Source organism: Podarcis cretensis (assembly GCF_951804945.1).
Source record: "Podarcis cretensis genome assembly, chromosome: 3".
Classification (NCBI taxonomy): domain Eukaryota; kingdom Metazoa; phylum Chordata; class Lepidosauria; order Squamata; family Lacertidae; genus Podarcis; species Podarcis cretensis.
This window is the reverse complement of record NC_137172.1, coordinates 24,562,393-24,588,558: the sequence shown is the minus strand read 5'-3', so window position 1 is coordinate 24,588,558 and position 26,166 is coordinate 24,562,393.

The following is a 26,166-nucleotide window of genomic DNA, read 5'->3' as shown; positions in this document are numbered from 1 at the left end:
TTTGTGGCAGTTAGGAGAACATTTCTTAGACTGCTGATGAGGTGTAGATGGATATCACCCAATGGGTCTAGTCAGTGCTGCTGATCTGACTAGAACATGGGGCTTTTCCACATGACCTGTTTGTTAAGCATTCTTTCTCATTTGCTTACACAAAGCTTACATGGAGGTTAGACTATGTGGTCTTATTTACGGAGAAATCATGTGATAATTTCCATGTGAGTTACATTTCCAGTTATACATTTTAACTGTAACTGAAGGCATTGTTTAATAACATATAGATGTGACACATTGCTCACATATGTTTCCTCTGGACAAAATTTTTATTTATCTTGCATTTGTTTGTGGGAGGAGAATGTAAGACCACACGTTTAGCCAGAATTATCCTGATTTGCATGTGCAGTGACTATACGCTTTCTCCATTAGTTTGTAGATTTTCGCTTTTTGGTGCGTTTCCTTGTCACTTCCCTAACTTCAAAAATACAGTTTCTTTTTAAAAGGGCTTGAATTGCTCCCACAAAATACTGACGTTGTGGAGGTAGCCATGGTTGGAACCGCTAAGGTTTAGGGGGCATCCATGTTTCCTCTGCTGGTTCATAAGCCTCAAGTGGATCTGAAGAGGTGTGGGAAAGAGAGAGGAAGCTCACCTCAAGCAGTGGATGTGCTTCTTCTCAACAGAGCAGGGATGAGGCATGCCAGACGAGAGGGCATAGGTTGCTGCAGGAAAAAGGAAGGACGGGAGGTTAGAAAGTGTTCCTCCAGGTGTATTTTCATTAAGTGAACAAGGATTTTCATATCTGGCAAATAAGACTGACGGATCAGCCTGGTCTCCTAGGCAAACAAGGAGCACCTGGGACTAAGCACTGAGGGGTTGGACCATGACGAAATGTCACTATCCCCACTTCCCTACACTGCCACCAGCTTCTATCTATGGTACCAAAAAGCCAGCGTTGCTTATCTGCCTATACAGTGGTACCTTGGTTCTCGAACAGCTTAGTTGACGAACAAATTGGCTCCTGAACACCGAAAACCCAGAAGCAAGTGTTCCAGTTTTCGACCGTTTTTCGGAAGCCGAATGTCCGGCGCGGCTTCCGCTTGAGTGCAGGAAGTTCCTGCAGCCAATCAGAAGCCACGACTTCAGAACGGATTAAGTTAGAGAACCAAGGTTACACTGTAAAAGGTGTAATCTCCAAGATAGTCTAATGAAAATGTTAGGATTAAGGCTTCCAGAATTGTGTAAATTTTTACACTGTTTTTATATGTAAATAGCTTGAGAACTTTTTTGTTGAAAGAGTGGTGCTGTGTTAGAGCGAAGTCAAAAACTACTCCTTCCCCTCACTCGTCTCAGCCAGGTAAAACCGGGCCTCAGCCTTTGTTTGTTCTTTCTCTCACGGTGGATTGAAGGGGGGTGATCCGTACTTCATGCTAGAATCCTATGGGCTGATACAAGATTGCACCGCAGATCATTTATTTGAATAAAAGCCTTATTCGGAAGAACTTTATTCAGCCCTAGTTCAACACACACTTATTAAAGAAACCTCTTGTCCTGTGAAAAATAGCTGTCAGTCTTTGCTGGGAGCTGGAGCAAATATATATATATATATATCTGAAGCTGGTTACAATTGCGTGGGAGTGTTTCTGGTTTGGAAAGCTGGCCTCTGGTCTTCAGGGAGGCTTGGAAAGGCTGCCAGCTCTTCAAGGATGGCGAGGGCAGCAGCTCCCCCTTTGATGACAGTGAAGAAAGAACGAGGAGAGTTGTGATGGCTTTTGGCATTGTGTTCTGTGAATGGCATCCAGTGGCTTCTGTTCACTTGTACTCTGGCTCCTAACTGCTAATTCAGCTCTTGTGCAGTGACTTGGAATTTTCCTTCCTTGACAGCTAGTCCCCGGCCCTTGCAGCGCTGACAGGAAAAAGCCAGGATTCGACACCATCTGGCCGCCGTCGCACGGCATGCAGTGCAACTCTTCCTAAGAAATATTTTCAGTTTCGTTAATTCTGAGTCCGGTCGACATGCTTTCCATATTCCCTTTCCGTGCCAGAGATTGTCATGAGCTGTTTTCTTTCCAGATGATTTTGTGATGGCGTTATAGTAGTGTTTCCCAAGCATTTGAGGCACACTCTCCCTTGCACCACCCTGCTTTGTAAACTGCCAACTTAATACTTTTATATCCCCAAAGCCTTGCTTGTTTGTGCAGTAGTGAGGAAGAAACCTCAGACCTCAGGAGATTTAGCCCTCGATACTCTAGTTTCCTCAAACTGCGGGAGGCAGTGGAAGACAGGAGTGCCTGGTGTGCTCTGGTCCATGGGGTCATGAAGAGTTGGACACGACTAAACAACTAAACAACTCTAGTCTCCTTAGACCATGCCCCTTCTTCCCAGGCCACACCCCTCACCAGTCCTGCTCCCTGCTTTCCTTGAGTGCTTTTGCTTGGCTGGATGTGGCCTTAAACTGTGACAATGCCTCTTTTCTTGCCTGAATGGAGAGAGGCACCTCAAATGGAGCCTCTTGGAAGAGTACTCAGATTGAATAAGGTTTCCCGCCCTGTCTGAGGCTCCATCTGCACTGTACATTTGAAGCATCAACAACATCCCGCTTTAAATAGCCATGGCTTCCCAAAAGAATCCTGTGCAAAATGTAGTTTATGGATGCTGATACTTGCTGGGAGACGCCTGTTCTCAGAGCTACAGTTCTCAGAGTGGTCCCTCTTCCCAGAGAACTTTGGGAAATGTAGTGATAGGCAGGAGGGAGCAATTTGAAAGTTGTGGAGAGAGGCTTAGGAGCCAGAAATGCTTTCCATTTTGCTGTATTATAATATGAATTTGTGGCATTCAAGCTGTAATGCAAAAGTCATACAGCAATCTAGCACAGCACCAGAAAAATTGCGCTAACAGGCATAAAAAATTGAGTGGTCCACCCTCTGCAATGTTTAAGTGGTTGTGGAGAGGTGAGTTTGAAAACCACTGATTTAGGCAACTTTATGCAGAATAAGGCTGTCAATGGCTACTAACCATCATGGTTGTATACTACCTCCACTATTGGAGTGGGTATGCCTCTGAACACCAGTTTCTGGAGAACATGTGTGGAGAATGCTATATGTCTCCAGAGTACCATCTTCTGGAGATCAATAGCTGGAGAAAGATATAGCCTGCACATCCTACTTCCTAGAGATACCTGGTTTGGCCACTGTGGGAAAGGGGACGCTAGACTAGATGAACCTTCTGTTTGATGCGGTGGGTTCCTCTTATGTTCTATGTTTCTATGTGGATCAGTGTTGTTGCCATTGGTTCTTGAAGGAGGCGATCCTACATGAGATAGATGACCCCATCCAGAAAAAAAAAAATAGCCAAAGCAACAAATCACAAAGCCAGAAGTTAATTAGATTAGGGTAATGCAGACCTCATATGGGATCTACCTTGGTTTTTACTCAAACGTTGATACTCATGAATTGGGAACTGGTGCAAAAGGCATACATGTACAATTAAAGAATTATGAGCCTACCAATTTGTTTCGACATCCAGAACTGAACTGAGCTCACAGCCTGGTTCAGCCTTCCTTCCAGTTTTTCTTTATTTCAGCAGTATAATTTAGTGGGTTGGGAGAGAGGTTGTTGTTGCTATTGTTAAACGATTGGGAATTGGAAATCCTTGCCTGAAATCACCCATAGTGGTAGATCCCAAATCTACCTTCTGCCCACCCCTGATTTACGTAGCTTACTAGTATTCTCAAAGTCAAAGGTGCAGCATTTATAACCCTTGTCAGTTGCAGGGATAGATCACCTGCTTTCTCCACTTAGCAAATATCACTTTGGATGCAGTGCAGCGTGCTAAAATAAGACGGCGATTGAGAGAGCTTTTCTCAGTTTAGATAATCATTGCCATCATTATGTTTAATGAAGGGATGGTTGTTGGCTTGCTGGCCCTTTCTTTTTCTCCATCCATGTGTTAATAATATCAGGAGCAATTTCCAGATTAGTTTTAATTAGGTTTAACAAATATGCTGTATTTTCACAGATGAGATAAGAAGGAAATTATGCTATGGTTAGCTAATGTTGCGCAACTGTTTGTTCTTTCCCTAGCAGGAGGCCTTATTGTGCTAAATTCCACAAAACACGTGAGATGTGTGGCCATCATGGCCGCCATCACAGTGATCACTGCCAAAGCAAATCACATAAGTAACAGCTCACTGAGGTTTTAGAGACATGATATAATTAGTGCTTTCCTTTGTAGCCTTCATGCGCTTATCTCCAGCTCTTTATTTATTTCTTTGTAAAAATATTTATGTATTGGCAGTTCATCCAATACAACATGGTGGTGTATAATATAGAAAATATATTGTACAATACAATATATACAATGAAATAAAAAATAGTACAAAATAATCTTTTAAATGACTGGCTAAGCAACTGCATTGGCCTATCTACACAAAATGGTTTTCAAGAGATGCTGGAAAATCAAAAGCAAGGGTGCCCACTGAATCTCTGCAGGAAGAGTCTTCCATAGCACAGGACCAGTGGCACTAAATGCCCAGCCTCTCTACTAATGTAAAAGACCTGTTGAAAAACCTATAATGAGAAAATGTGTAAATGTATCTGTAATCAAACAGGGCTGCCTTGCTAAGCTACTCAGTTTTGTATGCTTAAGCCAAGAAATTGTCTCTTCAAAGATATGTAAGTGCATAATTTTGATTCTTTGTATATAGTGGGAGAATTTATATTTACTTTGTATTTAATTGAACACCTAGAAGTGTATTATGTTGAATCTGATAAGATTCCGTTTGGATTATTATCAGTTAGCACTAGTAGACGCATCAATGGCACAAGACAACTGAAGAAGTCCAGAAAACTGTGCTCAGGGAGTGTGCTGTCTGCCAACCCCAACAAATTGGCCCCACCGGGGGCGAAACAGCAGCCTCTCAACTGCATGGACTGCTAGGGCGAAACGGGGATAGAACGCTGGCACCCTGTATTCTTTATTACTTCATACGCTGCTTCATCAGCCCCTCACATATACTGGGAACAATGCTTAACTTACCCTTTTCTTGAATCTTCTTGAATTTATTTAAAAAACAAGAAAAAATGAAAAACTGAGTCAAGAATTTGTAAGAACCTAGTAAAATCTGATATTGCTAGTTCACTTTCTTTTAGGTACAGTGGTACCTCAGGTTACATACGCTTCAGGTTACATACGCTTCAGGTTACAGACTCCGCTAACCCAGAAATAGTGCTTCAGGTTATGAACTTTGCTTCAGGATGAGAACAGAAATCGTGCTCCGGCAGCGCGGCGGCAGCAGGAGGCCCCATTAGCTAAAGTCGTGCTTCAGGTTAAGAACAGTTTCAGGTTAAGTACGAACCTCCAGAACGAATTAAGTACTTAACCTGAGGTACCACTGTAATCTGTAAGTTTTCATAGCACTTTGTAAGTAACTGTCTCTTTCTCAAATATTTGATAAATGGTGTAAAATTATTTTTGAACAACTGTGTGAATATTTGTCGCCAACGTGCTGTACGAGTTGCACCAACTTCTAGTGGAGCCTAGTCTGATCTCTGTGGCATGGGAGACAACTAACTGCCTTCTCTAGAATGTATTCATGTACACAATGCAGAAGAGGGGTAGGAAACTTGGTTCCCTCCAGATATTGCTGGACTACAGTTCCATTTTACTCAACCACTGATCATACTGGCTAGGTCTGATGGGAATTGAAGTCCACAATATCTGAAGGGCACCGGATTGCCCATCACTGTTAGAAGGTTCATAACTTCTGCCTTACCAGTGAAGAATAATGTTGAAGTTAGATACTGCTGCTATCCAGAAACTTGTACCCTGCAACATAGATGGGAACACGCTATTCCTGGAAGCTTCAAAAAACGTGTGCATTTACTGAGAAATGTTTTGCTTGCATTATCCTCTTGTTTGTGTAATCCTCTTAACAATTGTTTCACTGCATGTGGGCAGGAGATGAGGACAGAGAGAGAGGCAAAATCGTGGTTCAGAAGGAGAAATAAAACACAAGTCTCCAGACTGTACGTGCCTAGCCATTGCAATTGAGCTGGGAAGCAATTGCTACTTGATCCATAGCTGAGATCTCAAAGGAACACGTATTTAATGTACAACAGTGAGAGAGCCATGTACCGTGGGCAAAATATTGTCCACATATGTTATTGGGTGACACTGGGAGAAATCATGCTCTTTGCACCATTTAACCTACAAAGTTGTTTTAGGAATAAAACAGGGTGAGGCAATCCTGTAAATGCCCTGAGCACCTTGAATAAAAGGTGGACTAAAATGCAGTAAATGGTTGACCCTGAGCTGGCAGATGGGCGCTTTCTATTCTTTCTGCAGTCCAAGGGTAACTGACAATTGGGGAAGCAGAGTCCTCTTTTCTGCTCATCTTGAGTCTTCATGAAAATGAACACTCTAGTATGTGAACAAGTCTTTGTTCAATCATACAATTCTTTTCTTGCAGTCTCTGCTTCCTTGGTCATTTGGATGGACAATTTTAGGCTAGGGCACCACTTTTAATTATTTTTAAAGAGGGTGTTTAGTACAATGTGCTTTCCCCCCAATGTAACAGTGAAAAGGAATTGCTCTTGCCACATCAGCAGCCAGAATTAAGTTATCCTTATGCATTAAAAACCAACACGAAACCTTATCAACAATGCCTTTCATCAGAAAACCTCAGGGCAGGTTACAACAAATGCATACATACAACAAGGTACTAAGACAGCAGATAATATCACAAGCCTGTCAAGTTTCCCGCTGCTATATAGGTCAGTTGAACAGCTTCAGGAAGCCTGCGCAAAAGGTGGGTCTTCAGCTGGCATCTGAATCTGGACGATGTCAGTGCCAGGCTAAACTCCATAATAGTGGTGTAAGTTTTCAAGAATAGAATTTGTTCCTGTGCAAATTTGGCTAATTTGATTAGGGGACATTACATTAGAAGGGCCAAATATAGCAAGTGTACTTTTTTTTATTAACAAAACTAAAAAAACCTTTGAAACTGCCAGGCTTGCCCTCACCACCCTTGACAAACTATAGTTCCCACAGTTCATTGGGGGGAAGCTGTAACTGTTAAAGTGTTATAACAGTCCTTTAAATATATGGTTTAGGTGTGGTGCCAGTGTAGAACATTGGTGGCGCTGGGTGGAATGCCCGCTAGCGCCTGTTTTGTTTGATGGTAGTAATTCAGTTTTAATTAGTGGAGTAGATATAGCTGTGCAATTTAAGTGCAATTCAAACTGCACGAGAAACTTAGCCTATTGAAGTTTTTAAAAACCCGAACATCAGCTTCACAAAGAAAAGTGCTGGAGTATGTATTCTGCTCTACTTTGAGCATTTCCTCTCTCTTGAGGAGTGAACACATGGCTTAATTGTATTCCACTGAAGGTTTTGGGCCAGTTCTTAGTTAATGATTATCTTGTTGATTAGGTCTTGTTTGAGATGACTCATTTTTCAAGGACTTCCATTACTTCAATTTACAACAGGAAGCCTGCAAGGAAGTGGAACATCAGTGGATTGAAGACGGGGCACTTTCATTTTATAATGTTCTTGATTATAATAGCCAGTGACATTAAAGTTAATTATTTCTTAACTGGCTCTCTGTGCAAGACACCTGTTTTCATAACTTGCTTGCTGGAAATGAATGCTACATAGAGGAGGAAGCAGCAACAAACTAGTATTTTTGCAGTGTGGGCTTGGAGTGAAAGGGTTGGGAGGGTGGGGGGCTTTTTCACACAACTAAGGTGATGTTAAAAGCGACCATTAGGGCTCTTGTGTAAAATAATAAAACCACATTAAAATCTAGTTAGTATGAGAAAAGGATTTAATGGGTAGAGAATATGACACTGTAAGTGGTGAGTTTAGTGTTTGCTTCTAATCTGCCTGCCATGTTGGATTAACCAAAGATACAATGCCATTTGTCAAGTCAGACATTGCTTTTTTCATTATTTTAGGTGTTGGGTGGCCACCGTGGATCAGAACCTAGCACTGGCTCTGCTTCCAGTCAAATGCTGCCAACTCCCTGCTAGTAAAACACATCCAGAAGGCTGGCAGGAGATGAGTGGCAATGAATGATGTTTAGCAGCCCTGGGAAGGGGCCCAGGCTGGCATTGGTGAGGACCCTTAGTAGAAGGCTTCGAAAGCAAGCAGGCAAGAAAGCAGTGCTCCCAGGAGCAGCACGTAACAGGAGTCCTAAGTTTTCTTGCAGTAATTTTGGAGTTGAATAATTACTACATACCGTATTTTTCCGCGTATAAGACTAGGTTTCCCCCCTAAAAAATAATGTTAAAAATTAGGGGGCGTCTTATACACAGATACATCTCCTCCCATTTTCTTAAATCTGAGCCCCCCAAAATAGGGGCGTCCTATACATTGGGGGTGTCTTATAGATGGGAAAATACGGTAATTTTCTTTAAGAATGTAAGAATAGCTGGCTGGATCAGGCCAATGGGCCATCTAGTCCTGCATCCTGTTCTCACAGTGGCCAAGCAGATGCATGTGGGAAACCAGCAAGCAGGACCCAACTGTGGAAGCAGAACTATAACCATAATGGCTAGTAGCCATCAATAGCCCTCTCCTCCAAACAAATGCCTTAGTAGTTCGGGTCACATAAGTACTAAGTCATTCTTTTAAATCTGTTTTAAGACCACTTTTAATAACTTGGCAAAGTAACAATGACTTTATTTAAATCATTTATAAGCGGAATTCAGAGCAAAACTCTCTTGAAGTGGTGTACAGTATTTATTTATTTTTAGCAGAAAAAGAACTCTTCAATAAATACAGTTAAGTGCATTATAAATTACTAAAAAGCAGCAGAAACATAAAACAAATAAAAAGGCAACAGAACCACACAAAGGACTGGTAGAAGAGTTTGGATTTGATATCCCGCTTTCTCACTACCCGAAGGAGTCTCAAAGCAGCTAACATTCTCCTTTCCCTTCCTCCCCCACAACAAACACTCTGTGAGGTGAGTGAGGCCGAGAGACTTCAGAGAAGTGCGACTAGCCCAAGGTCACTCAGCAGCTGCATGTGGAGGAGCGGAGACACGAACCCGGTTCTCCAGATTACGAGTCTACCGCTCTTAACCACTACACCACACTGGCTCTCACACTGGTAGAACTGAGAAGACTTTAGAGCCCACCTAAAATTCACGTCTGAGGAGGCCAAATGGATTTCTCAGGAGAGGAAATTCAAAAGGTGTGGGGCCACCTCTCAGAAGGCCCTTTCCCTGATATCGCCCAACTTGTTTGTTCTTAATAGTGGACCTAGAGAGCAGGACCCAGGTGAGTTCGCAAGGATCTAAGTAGGTCTTCAAAGAAGCTGCTGTAATGGATGCAGGGTTGGCATTGCATGTTCAGGCACCTGACTAGCACAAGCAACTTGCCAGCTGCATCCTGTAATGAAGCTTCTTTACTGTCTTCATAGGCAGTATGTAGAGAGCATCATTGCAGTCTAGTTTTGAAGTAACCTGGGTGAACATTAGATCTTCACTGTTTTATCACCTTTTCTCCCCAAGAATAACATAGGGGGTATCTTCAGCACTGCAGGCCCACAAGTTCTGCAGCGATAATTTGAAGCGTTTATTAAGCTGTTGCATCGATTTATGCTGATCCGAGCAAGTAATCCATTGGGAATCTGGCTTTTCCTACAGCTGAAGCCATGTATCATTCTTGGTCAGGCTAACTGCTTCCTTATGTCTGCGAAGAATGTATGGCTTATGAATCAGAAACCTCAGGATGCAGGTTCCTTGGAGATAGAAAGTCGCTATAGCTTTTGCAAGTGGACAAATGAGGGTGGTACTTGAAAAATGACTGTATTTCACAGTTGCATAGGTTACCCCATGCTGCACAGTTGTGGGGTATGAGCTGTATTTCCCTGCTGTAGTTTGTATGTGCTGATAGGTTGTGATAGACAAGACTAACTGCAATGGTGCCTTCCATGTTGCCTGGTAACGAGTGGGAAGAGCTGTATTCTGTGGAGCTGTCAATTGCCCAAATCATTAACACTCACAGTTTCTGTGCGTGCTTGTGCATCTATGGTGGTCCTGATGCTGGGTAACATCCTAGACTGTCTCTAGGAAACTTGTCCTGTTCAGTTCCACAGTGTAAATGTCCTTGATCTGGTGTAGCTTCCCCCAACCCCCAATACTGCGGCTATTGATGTCACACCAATGCAAAATAGATTATGAGTGAATGTGTTGTGCACTTCTAAGCAGAGAAGGCCTTTTGTTGGATCCCAATTAATTCTGCAGACATTATATTTTTGAATTAATGAACTCATGAGAAATTATTATGCAGGATGTTTGTTATGCTCAAGACTGAGTGCCTACTTATTAGTCTCAATCAACCATGGATGCAGTTGGTTGGAGAATCATTCTGCCCTTTGAGCGGTTGTGTTCTTGCTGTTAGAGCTGTTCGACAGTACAGTGAACTCCCTCCAGAGGTGGTGGACTCTCCTACCTTGGAGGTTTATAAGCAGAGGCTGGATGGCCGCCTGTCATGGATGCTTTAGTTACGATTCCTGCATTGCAGGGGTTTGGACTAGATGACCCTTGGAGTCCCTTCAAACTCTACAATTGTATGATTCTATGATTCTGTGTTGCCAGCTGCTTAAATAACCCTGATGCTGAATTGCTTCCATGTTCAGAGGATTTATCTTCCCCACCCCTAGCCTTCATTTCTGTCTCTGGTAATACTAGAATGTTGAAGTCCTTCTGAAGTGAAGCTGCTTGTATAATCTTCTTCTGGGGGAAATTAAAACATGTGCATGCACTTTATCTCTGTTCTTCTTTTCTCCCTCTACTTTTGGAGGCTCTGCTATGGATTAGAATGCAAGGCTACATTCTACTCCCAGATGATCTTTCCAGGTGGAAAGCTCGTTTCACATAGCAGAAAAAGCCAATCTGAATTTTATTAGATTTCTGGAGCTGACGGTTTCGGATATGGTTATTTATAGAAATAGCATGATATCACAGCATAATACTGCTTGGATAAGAATATGGTATTTATCATGACTGTACTCAATCTATTTTATTCATTTATTTATTACAACTATTTCTACCCCACCTTTCAGGATGCAAATCCTCCCAAGGAGGGGGAATATATGAATATTTATCTACAGAGCTGAAGCTCTGTATTGTTAAAATCTTCAAAGAGCCTCTGTCTGTATATGAGTAATTTAATTCTCAAGGATTTATTATATTCTTTCAAACAAATAGAAAAATAAAACCTATTGTGTGTGTGTTTTTGATGAAAAACCCCCCACTAATATGGTCCCTGTTCCATTGTTTTAATGTTTTATTTAGAAATAGAAATTGGGTTTAATATTTCAGTGTTCAGAATTTACTGTAATGCAGGGGTAGTCATTGTTGTTGCCTTCTGCCCTACAGCTTCCATCATCCTTGACTATTGACTACTGGCTGAGGCTGATGGGAGTTGTAGTCCAACAACTCCTGGTAGGCACCATATTAGCTACCTCTGTGGTGGTTTATAGAAGTGGCACTCCAGACAACTGAATCAGGAGTAAACTTTACTAGATTCATGAGTGATGCTTTTGTGAGGACAAAGGAAAATACAAAACAAGGAGAAAAATTAGGCTGGGTGTTGTAGGTGTAAAGCTAGGTTTTTAGGCTCTGTTCCAAGATGGAGATTGCAGACTGAATAAGCTATAGGTGGTAAATATATAGAGTTGCACATATAGGATTCTGAGATAAAGAAGCAATAGCTGCTCCCAGTGTTTGAAAACAGAGCCCACCTATTGCCCGGATTATATTTTAATCTACTGGATTTAAATAAGGCAGTAGAGCTCTTTACAAAGCAGGATATTTGCAGAAATACGGGTTTAGTAACCCAGGAGGATTCAAACAACACTAAACATGTGTGGTTATTTGTTTGTTTGTTTGTGCTGGGCTTACTTTAGATAATATGCCAAAATTGGGCACTCTGACTTGCTCGGAACCAAGTTCCACTCTTCTCAACGGACGAAATGATCAGTTGCTTTTAGCTGTAGGCTATTCTTCATACCCCTTGGTTTTTCCCAGGCTGGAAAATAGTTACTCTTGTCTTTCCAAGATGTAAACATATTCATATTTGAATATACAGAATATTGGTGGTGGTGCATTTTAAGAGAAAATTGCTTTTGATACCCTAGAATGAAATAGGTGCACTGAGAAGTAAGTCTGCTGGTTTTAATATGAAGTGTTTGTTAATAAGTATTGTACTCTAGCCTATAATATACGTGGACTATTTTGTTTATCTGTTCAGAAAACGTATATCAAACAGTGATAAACTAAAAAAACAAACCAAAGGAGTGATACAAGGATAGCATCAGGCTCCTGTGTATAAGAAGCAGGTAACAAATAACGTAGGCATGTGGCTTTTGTATAAGGTACGTGCATTCTTTCCAGTAGCTTTCTTTCCAGTGGTACCTTGGGTTACAAACACCTTGGGTTACAAACACTTCAGGTTACAGACTCCGCTAACCTGGAAGTAGTACCTCAGGTTAAGAACTTTGCCCCAGGATGAGAACAGAAATTGTGTGGCGGCGGTGTAGTGGCAGTGGAAGTCCCCATTATCTAAAGTGGTACCTCAGTGGTGATTTAAGTGAAAATTAATAAAAAGAATTTAAAAAAATAAATAAATAAAGTGGTAACTTAGGTTAAGAACGGTTTCAGGTTAATAACGGACCTCCAGAACGAATTAAGTTCGTAACCAGAGGTACCACTGTACTGGAGTTGTTTCCAACGATACACTCAAGGCAAAATTTAAGTACAGGCGGAAGTTCCTCATCAGAAAAAATCTATAGGGAATTTAAAGGGAAGCCAGAAGAATCTTAATGAGACTAACACAAATTTCCCATGAGTGTCTCTCACACCCACTTTGTCAGATGGTGAGAAGTGGGGAAAATTCAGTAAGGAAATAAAAAGGGGAGTGGCTGTTGGGGTATTTCAAAGGTTCAGTTAAAAGGTTCGGGTTAATCAATTTCACATTCTCACTCTCATGGGTGTAACAGTGATAAATACATAAAATAATCCTACATCTTTTGTGGCTATTTTGCAGCTGTATACACAAACGTAAAAAGAAGTTGTCTGTCTCATAAGTAGAACAGATTAAAAAAAATGGAATTGTGATGTCTGCCTTATGAAGAACATATTGGTATCTAAGCAAATCATCCATGTTCCACTGATGCAGATGATTAGAGAGATGTGAAGGCCTGAGAAAATATGGGGGGAAATGGAAAAATATGCCCTCTTTTGCTTCCCCCCAGGGGGCGGGATTCTTGTTCAGTTTTCCCAACTGGAATTTTGGAAAAACATTGAAAAGAAACTTCTATAATATATATTATCTTCTGGAATGAGTGAAATGCTTTAAAGACAGTTTTACTCACTCAAAATTCTTCTAAATGGTTACTAATATTATAATGATAATAGATAAAATAATAAATTCAAGTATAAATGCAGAGTGGGAAAGTCTTGCTGGAAGAGGAAGGTCTTCAGTATGCACCAAAAAGACAACAGGGATGGTGCTTGTCAAGGGGAGGGAATTACAAAGTGTAGGTACCACAATACTAAAGGCCCATTTCCTACATCACGCAGAAGGTATTCCCTGATAGGGTGATATCCACAGGAGGCCCTCACTTGCAGAATGCAGTGATTGGTTGGGTATACAAGGGGTGAGATGGTCTTTCATGTACAGTTGTACCTTGGTTTTCAAACAGCTTAGTTCTTGAACATTTTGGCTCTCGAACATTGCAAACCTGGAAGTGACTGTTGCGGCTTGCGAACTATTTTTGGAAACTAAACGTCAAATGAGCTTCCTGCAGCCAATCCAAAAGCCCTGCTTTGGTTTTCGAACGTTTTGGAAGTTGAATGGATTTCTGGAACGGATCCATTCAACTTCCAAGGTCTGACTGCATTTTGGTCTCAAACTATATAGGGCTTTATACACCAAAACTAGCACCTTGAACTTAGCACTGAAGATAATCGTCTGCCAGTACACACACACACACACACACACACACACACACACACAGTTTTTTACGTAATACAATCTGCAGCATTGGAATGATAATCTATGTGTGTATATTACAGGTGGGGAGCATCAGAGTTTGGGGTCAAATGTGCCAAGCCTCTACCCACCGTTTCCTTGCACAAAACTAAGACTTTAGTAGGTAAGGTAAAAAGATAAAGAACCCCTGGACAGTTAAGTCCAGTCAAAGGTGACTATGGAGTGCAGCACTCATCTCTCTTTCGGGTCGAGGGAGCCAGCATTTGTCCACAGACACCTTTCTGGGTCATGTGGCTAGCATGACTAAACCGCTTCTGGCACAGTGGAACACCGTGATGGAAGCCAGAGTGCACAGAAATTTTATTTACCTTCCCGCCACAGCAGAACCTATTTATCTACTTGCACTGGTATGCTTTTGAACTGCTGGGTTGGCAGAAGCTGGGACAGAGCAACGGGAGCTTTCTGCTGTAGAGCGGATTCAAACTGTCGACCTTCAGATTGGCAAGCCCAAGAAACTCAGTGGTTTAGACCACCACCCGTGTCCCTTAACCTTGAACTCCATGAGCTTTATGTCTGAGTTCACACCTGTATGCTTGCATTTGCAAAATATTTGTGGTTTGTTCGTTTTTTTAAAAAAGAAAGCTACAGTCACTGTGTACTCAATATAAAAAATGCAATTAAAAATACAGAACAACAAAAGGAAATTTCCATTTATTACAATGGGAGTAAATTTCCTACTACAGTATTGTCTCTTGCACTCCAATACCCTATAAAACGAACATTCTTTTTCAATAAGTATCCCATACTGTACCCAGACTAGCCATATTATTTTATTCAAGAAAGCTGTCACCCCATGGAGTTGATATCACTTCATTAATTAAGGCACCTGAGAACTATTCCAGTATGCAGCATGTAGTATTCTGAGTATAGTACAACACTCCTGTTGTATGCTTACTTCTTGCTAAAGAGAGGGAGTCGTCGGAGTAAACATCCAAAGGGGGATTCTGTAAGCTTTAAAAATGTGCCAAATAGTAGAGTTTTATATTCTAGCTAAATTATAGCTAATGCATGTTATGCTGTCAAAGCACTAAAACTAAGTTTAGGTTTGATGAAAAAGTATTGCATATATTTCTCTCTCCCCTGGCCCCAGAAAAATGTTCCTCTCCCACATGCTATCAGAATGTTCAGAAAGTTTGCATCTCTTGAGTGATCTTATCAAATTAAATATTTTTTCAGTGACCCCTAGAAAATTACCAGAGAGGATTCCATGGGGATGTAAACCTCTGTGAAACACCCCTCTCACCTTTTGAATCCGTTCTCATTTTGTGTGTGCGAAATCTAGTGGGAAGCTGCCTATAATCATTCATACTTTAAAAATTTCTCCTAGAGTCTTTGAGCTCTTTCAATAAAGACTGTGGCGTGAAGACAGATAAGCTTTGCTTTGATAAGCTCAGTTTCTTGATCAGAGCATGTTAGAAGATCATTTTTCTTAAACAGAAACTCAAAAATGGCAGAATAGCTAGGTTCAAAACCTTAAACATTGTCTGCAGAAAATCACATACACCGAATTTCAGACCATATGGATGCAATTTGTCAAAGTTATGAGTAACTGAAAAAAGAGCTTGATAATGAAATGTTGTTGTTGGCTCTTTTAACTCTGACATATATCTGCGTGCATGCTCTGACAAATGGTATGTATTCCATATGAAAATGTCATGGATTTAATTACATAAAAATGACAGCATTACTCGTTTTTTGGGTTAGGGCTTTTTTCGCAGGTTAAAGTATTAAAATGCATTACTGATCTTACACATTAGTTCTGGCACAGGAATAATAGAGTAAATGCTGCTTCACATATTTCATGAGAATTGATACACCATTCCCTCTTATGGCTCGTTTTGCAGCTCTGCAATATCATTTTAAAGGTGCTGCAACCAGAATTGAATTAGCCCTCAAAGTTTATGCTATTTAGATACTCGCTGTAAATAAGCTCAAAAAATTCAAAAATCGTGACGTATGTACTAGTCCCCCCCCCCTTTTAAGCACTCATCAGCCCATGTTAATGCTGCATACCCACACATTTTTCAGTCTTGTCCTTTTTCAGCCCCATAGATGCAACATATAAGTATTTAGGGGAAATCTTGCTCCAGAACAGATGTTGATATAGAACCCAGGTGACATATGTGTGGATCCAGAACTGGCCTCCACAGTCACTTACAGACATGCGGTTAAGACTGTGTTAATGGAAGACAATCTTACTTGGATACGAGAAATTGTCAAAGAGACCCCATGTGACCATGGATGCCTCTCTCTTCAGCCACAAACTCAGTAAGAGACCCTGGTTACTATCGGCAGTATCCAACAGAACTTGTGCTAAGAGAACTTAACTTCCCTTTCCTCTCCCCACATATGCCCCCTGCAACTCCCAAATATGTTCTAGGGTTTCTCCCAGTCCCCTGGAAGAGACTTGAGGGTGTTGCATTGGGGAGAAGAGAGGAAAGGGGAATTCTGTCTCACAGCCAGAAGTCCTTGTGCTAATGGAACTGCTTAGGGCAGTATTGAACAATGCCTCATAGTCAGTTTCTTTATGCGTGTGTCTAAACCTACAAGAGGTTCAGATTACAGAGAGGAAAGTGTGAAGTCTCTTATTTTCCCCAGGTGTTTCTTGCCATAGACAGGCAGGCAAATGCCAATTGACACGCCTGTGTCAATAGTATTTCCATGTTTCCCAAGTTGGAACTGCAATCCCAAACATCTGAAGGGCACCAGGTTGGATATAGACTTAACCTGAAGCATGTAAGAGAGGATACATAGCCACAGGCTGTGTGATCCGTATGCCTTCTGTCATGTATTTGTTTGTTCATATGTGGTCAAATGGAGAGTTCGACTTATTTTTTTTCTGAAGTATGATTATTAATGTTGTTAACTCGGCCCGCTTTTGCTCCTCAGTACATAGTGGTGCCAATATATTTAAGTACTTCTAATTTTGACGCCAGGTTCCTGATTTTACGATAAATAATTGCTGTCAGTATTCCTTCCAAGCAGACCATAATCATTGTACATTACTCAACACGAATTGCTTGCTAGCATCCCTGAATCAATTAATTCCACTTATTATTATTTTTTATTTGCTTACTTTGGACTTGGACATGCAAACAAGCAGTAAAAAATGTATTTGCATTCTGCCTAACTGTGCCAGCCGGCTTTGAGTGAAAAAAAGAAAGGGCAAATAGAAGTGTTGACATTATGAACAATTAAGGATTTGGAATACGGAGTAAAAATGGATTTGTGGAAAGCTAGCTCTAGTTAGCAGCTTGGTGAACAGATGTCCATGTTTGCCCTGAGTTCCAAGCTGATAGTGGCAGTACCAGTCGTGGCAGCCAAAGCAACACCTACAAATGAAACTGGGTCTGCAATTCTATCACTTGCACATTCTTTTTTGTGAAGCTGAACAAAAATAAAACAATGAGCCCATGGTTTTCAATCTGTGATATAGGTACATTAAAATCCCATATGTATCTAATCAAGTTCTTTCTGGATTCTGGTCAAGTTTCCTCTTTTAGTTATTTTAAAATAAGCACCTTATGTTTCAAGCTGACATGTGCTTTTTCACAAGAAATGCATGGTAGTAATTGCATTTTAAAAGATGCTGTGTTATAGCATACTGTGAAAACTTTTCGTTCTAATCCCATGGAGGCAAGAGATGCCGTCCATAGCCTCTGGACATTATAAGGAACATGGGCTGGTAGGCACAGGTTACCTCATTACCAGGAAATCTCTCCCTTTAGTATCATGTGGATTAGGCATTACTGCGCCTGGAGCCATGGTTTTAAAATGCACTAATCAGACTGCCGAGGCATCGTTCCGTCTCCTGGATAGCAGAGAGCAGATGGTCTTGTAGTTTAATAATTCATTTTCCAAATGCAAGAGCCGGAGGAGCACTGAGAAGCGCAACTTTTATTTGATTTGGGATGTAGGTACAAGTGTCATACTTTGCAATGCTGATTTTGTGTAGCTGTCCTTGAAGTGTACCCGGAAGCTGCAGTTAGTGCAAAATGCGGAGGCTCAGCTGTTCACTGGGTCAGCGTATCTCCATCATGCGACACTGCTGCTGTGAAATAATTGCACTGGCTGCCAATTAGCTGCCAAGCTAAGTTCAAGATGATGGTACTGGCATACATAGCCCTTGAGACAAGAATACCTAAAAGATGGCTTCATCATACAGCCAACAGTTTACTTGTTCTGCAGGAGAGGGCAGCCTGCAGACACCACCTTATCATGAGGTCCATTTTGCATGACGTATGTCAGGATGCTGTCAGCAGCTCCAGGCTGGCTGCCCAGGAAAGTATAAAGACAAGGAAAAGTTTCTTACAGTCCTTTTTTATTTCAGTCTTTACAGAGAGAGCCTATAGAACCCAGCTTCTTGGATAATGGCGTTGTCCCGAGTGAATCTCCCACTTCCTCATTTGTCATTCTCATCATCTCTCTGGGTGCTGCTACGTGCCCTCTGTCTTCGAGCTCTTTGCTCTCCTACTTTTAAGGCTCGCTGGGTTCTGGGAGATGAAGGGTCTGGAATGCTTTTTAAGGACAACGTGTCAGCTGGGGGGTGTTCTGGCTCTCCCATGATTTCCCAGCTTTCCCCCTCATCTGCCTCTGAGCTGCTATCTCCCTCAAACCCCTGTTGTAAATCTATACTGTCTTCCCCTTCCTCCTCCCTGGAAGGGTCAGGATGGGGAGGTGGTCTCCACCATTCCTCCTCTGCCCAGTCCCTGACAATGTTGGAATCAAACTTTTAGCATGGCGGCACCTATGCTTTGACTCTCCCTCCCATTCCATATCGAAAAGGTGCCATCACTATTATCTTTTGGGTGCCTGTTGAAGACTTTCTACTTTCAGTGGAGACTTTTATTCCAGCCAGCATCTGTATTGGATTTGAAATTGTTTTTATATATCCAATTTTCTATATATGTTTTTATTGTATTGTGAAATCACTGTAAAATGAAGTGTGTAATCCTGCAGGATACATGATATTTGGAGCTGGTATGTATGCTTGTGTTGGCTGACACGTTTGAGAAATGGCATGTTGCACAAGCCTGGCATGTCTCCTGTTAATTTCAATTGAGTCAAATTCTTGCACAATGCAGAACATCTCAGTTTGGTTTGTAAAACTGGTGTGCTCTGAAATACGATGTCTCAGATAAACTATAAAATTATGGCCTTGTGTTATTTTGTGGATGGAGTATCTGAATTTTACAGGCATGGCTTGTAGCAGTTTTGTTTGCTGAATTTTACATGCATGGCTTGTAGCAGTTTTGTTAAGCTCCAGCTTGCACTGTCAACACGATAGCCACCTGGAGGTAAAACTGGACAGAGTGTGCTCTACATGGCAAGTTACATACATTCAATTGATTTTAACAAAATGATTGCAAACCACAACATAGAAAGAGGAGGTGCAAAATACATGATGAACTAGCTGGAATAACATTGAGAAATCCCAGTTCATTTGAGTTTGGAGTCAGTAGCTATACCACTAGTATGTGATAAACAGACATTAAGTAATCTACTAAAATAGTGGTGGAAAACTTTGCCCTTAAATAGTCTTGGACTTGACTTATTCCTCAAGACTAGTCTTCTTCTTCTTCTTCTGAGGAGGAGGAGGAGGAGAAGAAGAAGAAATTTATTATTCATACCCCACTCATCTGGCTGGGTTTCCCCAGCTGCTCTGGGCAGCTTCCAATAAAATACTAAAATACAGTGGTCTGTAAAACATTAAAAGCTTCCTTAAACAGGGCTGCCTTCAGAGGTCTTCTAAAAGTCTGGTAGTCTTTGACATCTGATGGGAGGGTGTTCCACAGGGTGGGTGCCACTACCGAGAAGGCCCTCTGCCTGGTTCCCTGTAACTTGGCTTCTCACAGCGAGGGAACCGCCAGAAGGCCCTCGGCGCTGGACCTCTTTTTTGCAACATGGAGAAAGATGACTCTTCATTAAAAATGCTTCGTAGGTAATTTCCCCCTTTCCAACTGAGATATCTGCTCTCCGCCTCTTGAACAGGGCAAAAACCACTGTGCATTTTTATATTGATGTTGTCCACAAGTAGTAATTTTTATAATTTTGACAGAGTCTGAGAATATCCTAAATAGTTACTCTTGGGAGAGTAAAATGAGATCTACCTAATCAGAATGTTTGTTTCTGTCTGCGCACCACAGGCTCCTAGTATTGTTTTCTCGACTGCAATATTTTCCCATTTAATACTCTTCTGCCAATATATCAGTCTTTGGCTTATGCCTATGCCAAGACCTATTTACTTTTTGCTACGCTGGACTAATTGCTGCTAACAGTTGACTGTTCCACTATCTTCACCACCATCAATATCCTGTTCAAGTAAAAAACCTCCTTTTATTGTATCTCGCTGCAAATATCACCCTTCTGTCTAAGCTTGTAGAATACTCTTCAGTGCTCTTATTTAATGTTTTCTAACTTGCTCATATATATTTGATTATGTTGGCTCAAAAAGTTGTGGGAGAAATTTCTCAGCAACTGAATGTTGAAAACAGGTTGACATATTTATGTAAATTATTTGGGAGAATTATTCTGTAATGCAGGGGCTATAATGAGCCCCCTTTTCTGATTGGTATCAAGGACTGCTGCTGTAGTATATATCCTGCCCTTCTTCCCAAAGGAGTCCAGAGGTGCTGTTCATACATGTGCGCTTTTATCACTCAGTGGTCAGCCTGGATAGCTCAGTTGGTTTGAACATGGTGCTGATAACGCCAAGTTTGCAGGTTCAATCCCTCTATGGGACAGCTTCATAGTCCTGCATTTTAGGGGGTTGGGCTGGATGATCATCATGGTCCCTTGCAACTCTACAGTTTTATGATTTCCAAGTCAAGGCTCAAGGGTTGACATGCACGTGTGAATAAGATATGGGAGATCAGACACGGGTGCAAATGCATTCAAAACAAGTTGCAAACTGCCATCCAGGTAAGCAGTCTTCTGAGCCAACAGCAGTGCTGTCTTACCTGGATCAAGTTTCAGTTGTACCAATAAAATGCGGAAAACCTCTTTGGAACTTGAATGTTCTTGTTTGGCAGTCACTTTCATCTCATAGTTCTAACTAGTTGTAATGAAAAAAGTAAACAAATGGAAATTTTTCCTGTCTGCAGTATAAAAAGCTGGTGGGCGAGATGCAAGCTATGAAAAGGTGATGCATTGTGTAAGTGCTGTCACAGTGATCCTGTCTAATGGGCATAATAGAGTTTCCACTGTAAGAATATTTGGCTATTATTTTTGTGGCTTTGCTTTAGGGTAGGCAGAGAGGAAAATTATGTGTATGTTGTAAGGGCAGTATGTTAATGCATCTTTCTATAATGACACGTCTCCTACTTAACTCCTTAGTTGTTTCAAAGGTTGTGGGTGGTGGCATATTCAGGATATTTTGAGGTTTGATTAGGGATCTGCTAAGCTTAGCAAACAATAATGTCTTGTGGTTCTACTTTCACTTCCTGGAGAATCCTTGCTTTGTCTAATGTACTTTGAAACACAGAGAAAGTACATTACTGTAAAATACTGTAAAATAAAATTAAAAACCCTCTCCAGTACTTAAGGAACCTCACACATCTTGAAGCTCAAGAAGCAAATTTCTAAATTAAGGTGTGGCAGATTAGGCCCCCCCCCCCGGCTAAATCCAACCCACTGAAGGTGTTGCTTGGCCCTAGAGCTAGGGGAAGTAGTGTTGAAAGAGGCATCTGCGACAGCAAAGGTTGACAGCGAACTCCTGTAAGGAAGGGATTTTGCAAGACTCTCTGTATAAAAAAATGAATGTAAAATACTTCAAATGTGCGTCTGGTTATCCCCATACTGATGTCAAGGGAGGTGAACCATTCACCCCATCTGCATGGACCAACTTGGAGACGCGAATGTTGTGATCCACCTGTCGGACACCTGATGCCATGATGACCAATAGGTGGGCAGTCTCATTCACTTGTCACTGTTGACCTGTGGGGTAGGTGAAGCAGCACCCAGAAGGTTTCAACTAGCTAGCCACTCATCAACCAATGTTACTTAGTCATGTTAGCTGAAAGACAGGTGGGCATGGCTTGGGAGACACGGTCTTGCTAGATGGAGGTTTCCCACTCCTGCCACACATTCTTAAAAACACACGCAGTGTCAATGGGGACAGGGAGCTGATTGTATAAAATGAGCTTGGGAGCGCTGTGTGGGTTACACCACTTTTACACACAAGGAAGAAAGCATAAATTCTCCACCCCTCCTTCCTTCCCTTATATAAACCCATGTCTTCATAGCCAGAGGCATGACTACCCTATGGCACTCTGAGCGTTTGCTTGAAACTAGTTGGGATTGCTTGGTGGTACAAAATATGGCCACATCCCTTCTGTGGGCCTGTTTTAAATTGTCCGTTGAAAACACAGCTATGAACACTTGAATGCAAAGTCTGTACTTGCTGCAAGTCTGTAAGGATCACAAATGTAAAACTTTAAGTTTGTCTGGTTTTGATATCTTCTGAAGCAGCAACTAGGAATAGATCAGACATCCACTTTTGGATTTGTTAGTGGGATGTATGTTGAATTTTTCACATCTGTGCCTTTTGAATTTGTAATAATAATCTAGCATATTTTATTGTGTGTTGGAGAGAGAGCGTGTGTGTCCAGTATCTTGTTTCTACAGCTCATTGTTAAACATTGTCCCAGAAGACATGCAACCTCCACTTGTCTTCCATCTCTGTAAACATTTTTGCTAACTCCTCATTTTCCATCTGTTATAAGGGGCACTAATTACAATTTATTGGCTACGTTAAAAGTAAATTGGCCACCGCACGGCTATTCAGGTTAGCACTGCTTTTGACAATTCACTACCTTGGGTGGTATTAAAATCAACACTTAATGGTCAAATGGGCGTCCCCTACTTTTGCTGTACAGAGCAGAAAACACTGGAAATTAGATGGTGTCATGGACTGTGAATAGCACTTGGGTGCTTTTTCAGCGTGTAAATAATGAGAAAATTCAGCTTATTATTGGTACAATATTTCCATATTAGTTCAAAATGTTGACTCAAGACCCTTCTCCATGCTCCTGTCTCTCTATAGGTGGGTGGGTGTGAGACAGAAATGGAGGAGGATTTGTTTGTGCATGTGGACATCTTAGTTTGTTGCCCCTGGCCCACTGGCTGCTGTTTTAGATAGCCCTGTGAGCAAGAATGCCTCCCACAACATGTAACTGCTCTCAGAGGTGTTTGTTCAGTTGGTTAGAGCATGGTGCTAATAACACCAAGGTTGCGGGTTCGATCCCCATGTGGGCCACCTGCATATTCCTGCATTGCAAGGGATTGGACTAGATAACCCTCGAGGTCCCTTCCAACTACCCAACTCTATGGTTCTTTGAATCTTTGATTTTGCTTTGTGAAACTCTATAGCACTTAGCCTGCTTATCTCTTAAAAGGATCTGTTCTGCCACATGCTTGGACAAGTTCCACACCTTGAGTAACTGTCCTGTACATATGCTAAATCTGCCTCCTTGTCAATTGTTGCTCTTTGATTGTGTTGTAATTATTTTTAGTGCTTTGAGACATGTCGAGCCACGACTTCAGGTTTTAAAACACAGATTCTGCAGCATTGTTCGGGTGCAGTGTGCATCTTTCCCATTTAGTTAGGGTCGAAAGGGACCGGTTTTGTTTAGAAATACATTGTATGAACATTACATCCAGTAAATGGAAGCTTGAGCTTGTGGATGTGTCTTGTCTTTTTACTCTCTTCAACCCACTGTCTGAATTGTGCATTGGCTAAAAGGCTCCTTTTGAATATCACCAGCAAATTCTGCCACCTGAAAAATAAAGCAGGTTTGGAAGTAAATACAGAATTGAATTGTGACCTTTCACTATAGCTTGAGTACAAATCATCCGTGTGCTGTCCAGTCTAAGGGCCAGCAAGAACCACCTCATATTAGCATGTGGTTGCAAGCATGCGCAAGAGTCCACAAAGACCACCACAACCATAAAATTTTAACTCGGGCAGCTTCCCCTCGTCCTCTGGATGTTCATTGTGAAACGATCCCCCTTCCACTAAGCAAAATGTTAAAATGCATTCTATGTGTCCTGTTTTCTTTCTACTTTGGATCAGGGTCAGGACCTCATTGCGCAGAGAAAAGGAAGTTTAATCCCCCCCCCAGCCCCATGTCCAAGCCTTAGAGAAAATTGCCCCCTCTGCCCCAAAGCTAATTTTAAAATATAAAGCCTGTGAAGTGTCCTCTCCTCCCATGTGGTTGCAATAAAAGTTAAGTGATATGGTTTGAAGAGATCAATTATACCACAAGAAGTAGCCTTCAGTGTGCCATTGTTTGAGAATCACTGGTTTATAACTCCAGTACCAGATTCAATTCTGCATGTCAAATTATTTTTCAAAGTAGGGGCCTTTGAATTTATATGCACAAGAAAACAAATATTTTGCAGAGTGGGATTTTGCAGGAAACTCATAATCCACGTGTGATGTAGTCCTACCCACACTATCCTGTGAGTTTGATGAGTGGTTCCCAAACCTTTGCTTCCCACACACCTCCCGAACATAGCTGATTGTCTTGGCAGACCACCTAATGGTCCCCCTGCTCCAGGTTGTAGCAACTGTTATACGCTGTGATAGATGCTGCATGATTTTTAATTGCTTTTTTATTTCTTGCATTGTATTTTATAGAACTACAATTTGCATTCCATAGAATTCCAGTTGCAATGCAACAAACTGCAATGTAACGAATAAAAGAAGCAATAAGAATACAGTTGAAATCAATATGAATATTTAACATAGACATGCCACTGACCAACCAAATGAAGCTTGCAGATCGCTGGTGGTCCATAGTTTGGGAAACCCTGTGTTAGATTATCATTTATACAGCCGGGGGGTTCTTGGAAGTTTCCACTATGCTAATGTGCCTTTCTTATAATATGTAAATTAAAAAGTGGGTGGCCTGTTTAACACTCAGAAGCTTAAAATCTACAGTCTTATTCTCCTTGTTACTGGAGAGGTAACAAGGTACAGTGAGGTACAGTGAGATCCATGTTCAAGTCTCTGTTTTATCTATGATCCCTCTGGGTGACCTCGGACCTTACCTAACCCACAGCATTGTAGCAAGTGGAAGGTGGGTGGAGAACCTCCTACATGAGTTCTGTGTCTCCTGCAAAGTCCCCCTCTTATTGATAGGCATGCCATCTTTTTCTAGGTGTTCTCATATTATTATTTATTAATTTTTTATTGCAACTTTGCTCTTGGGGGCATTTTTTAAAAAAATAATCATCAAAACAATACAATTCAAAATAAAATAGAACAAACAAAAGCATTTAAAATTGTGGTGCGTAAACGAAGTAGTTGTCTATGTGAGGTTCCTCCCCATTGTTTTGAAATGTCTAATTACTCTTTGCAATATGATCACTCTGCAAAAGTTAATGCTGTTTCTATTGAACAACTAGGAACGCATTGAAATCAGGTAGAGGAAATGTTGCAATAAAGGTATATTGCAAGGTATGCTATTTCTTAACTGAAGTGCTACTTTGTTACACACAATTTACCTGAAACCTATTTGCATTAATTGCCGAGGAGGGAGAGAGTGCACCTGCCCTTCTGCCAAAATTTGGCACATGGGGTGGCAGTGAGAGATAAAGATCTGGCCCAGAGGGTCAGAAGGGCTCCCATCCCTGCAACAGAACATTTACAGGATAATTTCCCAGAGGATAGTTTTAAGAGCTAAGACATAAATGAAGAACCAACCAGGTGGTTAGCAAAAATAACTTCTTTTTCTTCCTTCCTCTAAAAATCCCTGAGCAGTGTACAAGGCCACCCAACATCAATGAGAAGTGGGTTAAGCAGAGAGTGAGAGATATTTTCCCAGAACATTATGACTGAATAATAAGACATCTCCAAGTTTGATGTTAAAAGGATCCATGCATTTATTTTCTACATTTCCTAATTTTGGTGTAAATCTGCACTTTTCACCTGCCTGGTGACAGCTTTAGGCTTGAGCTAGTGGCTTGAGCTATGCTCAGTCTGAATTATTATTATTAATTATTATTATTATGACTTAAGCTACAAATGCGAGACAATGTGCAAACGTTCTGCTCAAGTGGTATCCTGTTTTGTAGTACATCTCCCCCCTCTGACCTTGAATGCAA